The 5120-nt window shown below is 40.6% G+C and overlaps 1 long non-coding RNA gene across 1 annotated transcript; it reads left to right on the top strand.

Annotated features, from left to right (window-relative positions):
• Nucleotides 1–4451: 4451 nt before the first annotated feature.
• LOC126767441 (uncharacterized) lies at nucleotides 4452–5032 on the top strand. Its single transcript, XR_007669096.1, has 2 exons — nucleotides 4452–4608; nucleotides 4962–5032. It is a non-coding gene; the product is annotated as an uncharacterized LOC126767441 (long non-coding RNA).
• Nucleotides 5033–5120: the final 88 nt, after the last annotated feature.

Here is a 5120-nt window from a genome sequence, read left to right as displayed (position 1 = left end):
CGGTGTATACATATACTTATGTATAATCAAAGTATGTATACATACACATACATATATTTAGATTATGTATTAAGCATCTTATAACAGTCGAACTTTTTTACAATTCATTATTTGCTGATTTTTTTATTTTTTTGTTTTGTTGTACTAAATGTCCTATTAAATTATGATTCCATTAAAAATTTTCCACTTTTTTCAATTAAGGGGGTTGTGGGTACAAATAAAAGTAGTGAAAACAGTAAAGTCTAAGTAGTTGAAAATGTGGTGAATTTGCAGAATCTGTGGGGAATTTTCAGAATATGTGGTCAATTTGCAGAATCTGTGGTGAATTTTCAAAGTATGTGGTGAATTTTCAGAATATGTGGTGAATTTGCATAAAATGTGGTGAATTAGCAGTTTTATGGTCTCTGTTTACAAAACACAACACACGCCCATATATGCAGATGTTCTAAACTTGAAAAACCCCGTGAACCAATTTTACTATTCACATAACGGAATTTTTATATCTAATATATAAAATTCTCGTGACACGGTGTATGTTATTGAACTCCTCTGAAACCACTCGACCAATTTTCGTGAATCTTAGCGTGCATATCGTCTAGGGTGGAGAATCGGACAACATATATTTTTCATACTCCTAAATGTTAAGGGAAATTGGAAAATTCCCAAAAAGTAACTTTTTTACAAACACATTTTTTTTTTCAATTTTTGTTTGTTTTGTTTTTCAATATTTTGATTTGTAAATTATTTGAATCATTCAATTTCGGTCGCATGCTTTTTTATTCCGGCCATTCAAAAGAAAAAAATTATTGAAAATTATTCAGTGAAAACGTTATGTTTCACATAAAGTGATCAATTACAGATTGAAATTTCTTACGAAGCCACGAAGAGGTCGCGCTAATATCGGTCGGCGTTCCTTTTGCCATCAACGTATGGCAGCCCAAGACACATGAACGACTAATCCCAGGATGCGATGACATACGATCGTCAAGATGTCACGGCACGACTTTTCAAACAACAGCAGCGATGTTTGATGGACTTTATCTTGAAGCAACATATGGTACATATATGTATATGGTGCTGTTAGATGCTGGATATATTCTGTTGAGTAGCATAGAAAAGTTACCCGCACGCACACATTCTTCTTTGGATGGTGGATGGTGGTTAATTTACACCAGATCAAACTGATGAACTCATTTCTGCGGAAATTCCTGATGCAGAGAAAGATACAGTATTATACCAAATGGTGAAAACCAATATGGTTCATGGACCTTGCGGACACCACAATCCCACTTCGGGTTGTATGTCTGACAATAAATGCACGAAACACTATCCAAGTGCTTTTCTTTCGGAAACTCAAACTTGAAATGATTGATATCCACTGTATAGGCGTCGCTCACCAGACGACAATGGCAGAACATTCAGCATTCAATTTAGAAGAATGAATATTGAAGTTGACAACACATGGATCGTATCATATTCGCCATTATTGTGTAATTCACATTCAAAACTCATATCAATGTTGAGTATTGCAGTTTGGTGTAATCGATAAAATACGTTTGTAATTACGTCACCAAAGGAAGCAACATGGCAATGAAGCGCTTTGTAGGATATTTACTTTTGCAATTCATGAACGTTTTCCGACTGTTGTGCGTCTCACAGTTAATTTGGAGAGTGTATTTCAACCCAGAGAATACAGTAAAGCCAGTGGAAACACCGCCAGCAACAAAATTAACATTAACGAGTTTTTTCTCAACTTTCGTCAGTGATCCGTTTGCGAGAAAATTGCTCTATTCGGAAATACCTTGACATTACACCTGGAATGCATCGTCAAAGAAATAGTTGCGCAGAAAGCAATTCCAACCAGTAGATTAACATCCAGGTGTGTTATCAACTAATGCATTAGGACAAATTTACACAATCCACCCGATAAACGATGATTGTTTCTACCTTCGGTTGCTATTTATTAACGTACGCGGTTCAACTTTATTTTAGTCATTGTTTAGTTTGAATGGTACGGTGTGTGTAACTTTTTGAGAAGCATCCCTGTAATTACAATTGCTGGAACATGTTAATCACTGGAATGAAAATGAAGTTCGCACACTTTTCGCGATAAACATTTCGACATATCAGCCTTCAAATCCGCGTCTAAAAATTGGAAATGGATCAATTCCGGTGGTTCGATATCAATTCCATCTGTCGTTTATCAATTCATACTGTTAAAAAATACCGATGTTGTTCACTTAATCTAGAAGATTCAAAGTCAAATTCCGGGAGACTTGCGCTCATACGAATCGATCGATCGTCTTGACAATGAAGACGACGCCGTGAATTATCCAGTGGAATTTCTAAAGTCTTTGGAGAGGCTTGGTATGCCACCGCATCATTTGCGTCTCAAAGTTGGATCTGTCGTTATCATGTTCCGCAATCTGCGCTATCAAATACAAGGGGGCAGAATGCTTGATTCTACGAATTCCTTTGAGTTCTAACGATTTGCCATTTCAGTTCCAACGCATTCCATTTCCAGTGAAAATTGCATTTGAGATGAGAATCAATAGGACACAAGGATAGTCGCTAAAAGTGTGTGGCATAAATTTGGAAATGCTATGTTTTTCACAAGGCCGGACATACGTGGCGTGCTCACGAGTTGGAAAACCATCTTCTCTGTACATTTACGTACCGAAACAGAAACAAAAAACTATTGTTTATCAAGCTTCGTTACGCTGAAAAAATTTGGAAAAATCGAAAATAAATGATTTTCAACACAACATAAATTCAACTTTCTTTTCATTTCAAAACACATAATTTCAGGCAGGACAACGGCTGCCGGGTCAGCTAGTTTTATTATATTTTCTAAGAATTTATTGTAATTCTCTGAATAGTTTCGTTGAATTAATCTATTTTGGAACCGCCCAACTAAACCAACTCAATTTTTCCTCTCTTATACCAATTAAAAATTCTTCTTAAACTCAAGAACCAAGTATTCCTGTGATTCCCCATTGTAACAATAAAAAAAATATACATATAAAAATGATATAGTCCCTCAATTTCTGAGATATCGATATGAAAGTTTGCGCACTTCCTTTTCTTCTAAAGTAGCTGAGGAATAATTTCCGAACCGAGCATATAACCGCTATACAAACTAACCGATCAAAACCAAGTTCTTGTAAGGAATCTTTTGTTCTTGTGAAAAGTATTATAGTTCGGGATAGATATAGGATTATATGTATTTATAAATTGCTTAGATTCCGATTTCCTGGCTGTAGTTTTACATTTAAGATATTTCTCTCCTTTGTAGCTTAGATTTCCATTTTTGGCAACAAAAATTGTGCCATTCACCGTTTGCGATCACCTGGGCGCCTCGATGTGATTATAACATTTACAAATCATTGCAGTGACCGAAGAAATTGTTCAGATCGGACACTATATCATATAGCTGGCAAACCCGAACTTAAGTAGATATATCAGCTGGCAAACAAATTAAGAACTGCAACCAAAGTCATGCTCAGCGCCTCGATGTGATGTCAAACTGGCTGTCAGCTGGCACTATATAAGTAAAGGAGGCATAGTGCTTGGCCAGTGCTTAGGCGACTCTCGCTCTCGCGCCTCGATGTGATGTCATTTAAAATTCGTGAGATGACTTCGCGGGAAACTGGCTGTCAGCTGGCACTATATAAGTAAAGCAGGCACCGTGCCTGGCCAGTGCTTAGGCGACTCTCGCGCCTCGATGTGATGTCATTTAAAATTCGTGAGATGACTTCGCGGGAAACTGGCTGTCAGCTGGCACTATATAAGTAAAGCAGGCACCGTGCCTGGCCAGTGCTTAGGCGACTCTCGCGCCTCGATGTGATGTCATTTAAAATTCGTGAGATGACTTCGCGGGAAACTGGCTGTCAGCTGGCACTATGCTTGCTTAGGCGACTCTCGCGCCTCGATGTGATGTCATTTAAAAATCGTGAGATGACTTCGCGGGAAACTGGCTGTCAGCTGGGACAATACCTGGCCAGTGCTTAGGCGACTCTCGCGCCTCGATGTGATGTCATTTAAAATTCGTGAGATGACTTCGCGGGAAACTGGCTGTCAGCTGGCACTATATAAGTAAAGCAGGCACCGTGCCTGGCCAGTGCTTAGGCGACTCTCGCGCCTCGATGTGATGTCATTTAAAATTCGTGAGATGACTTCGCGGGAAACTGGCTGTCAGCTGGCACTATATAAGTAAAGCAGGCACCGTGCCTGGCCAGTGCTTAGGCGACTCTCGCGCCTCGATGTGATGTCATTTAAAATTCGTGAGATGACTTCGCGGGAAACTGGCTGTCAGCTGGCACTATATAAGTAAAGCAGGCACCGTGCCTGGCCAGTGATTAGTCGACTCCACGCCTCGATGTGATGTCATTTAAAAAACGTGCGCCTCGATGTGATGTCATTTAAAATTCGTGAGATGACTTCGCGGGAAACTGGCTGTCAGCTGGCACTATATAAGTAAAGCAGGCACCGTGCCTGGCCAGTGCTTAGGCGACTCTCGCGCCTCGATGTGATGTCATTTAAAATTCGTGAGATGACTTCGCGGGAAACTGGCTGTCAGCTGGCACTATATAAGTAAAGGAGGCATAAGTGCCTGGCCAGTGCTTAGACGACTCTCGCGCCTCGATGTGATGTCATTTAAAATTCGTGAGATGACTTCGCGGGAAACTGGCTGTCAGCTGGCACTATATAAGTAAAGCAGGCACCGTGCCTGGCCAGTGCTTAGGCGACTCTCGCGCCTCGATGTGATGTCATTTAAAATTCGTGAGATGACTTCGCGGGAAACTGGCTGTCAGCTGGCACTATATAAGTAAAGCAGGCACCGTGCCTGGCCAGTGCTTAGGCGACTCTCGCGCCTCGATGTGATGTCATTTAAAAATTCGTGAGATGACTTCGCGGGAAACTGGCTGTCAGCTGGCACTATATAAGTAAAGGAGGCATAGTGCCTGGCCAGTGCTTAGGCGACTCTCGCGCCTCGATGTGATGTCATTTAAAATTCGTGAGATGACTTCGCGGGAAACTGGCTGTCAGCTGGCACTATATAAGTAAAGCAGGCACCGTGCCTGGCCAGTTCTTAGGCGACTCTCGCGCCTCGATGTGAT

This window comes from Bactrocera neohumeralis, unplaced genomic scaffold, assembly GCF_024586455.1.
Source record: "Bactrocera neohumeralis isolate Rockhampton unplaced genomic scaffold, APGP_CSIRO_Bneo_wtdbg2-racon-allhic-juicebox.fasta_v2 ctg6526, whole genome shotgun sequence".
Lineage (NCBI taxonomy): Eukaryota > Metazoa > Arthropoda > Insecta > Diptera > Tephritidae > Bactrocera > Bactrocera neohumeralis.
The sequence above is the reverse complement of the archived record's forward strand: the minus strand, read 5'-3'. Positions and strand labels throughout refer to the sequence as shown.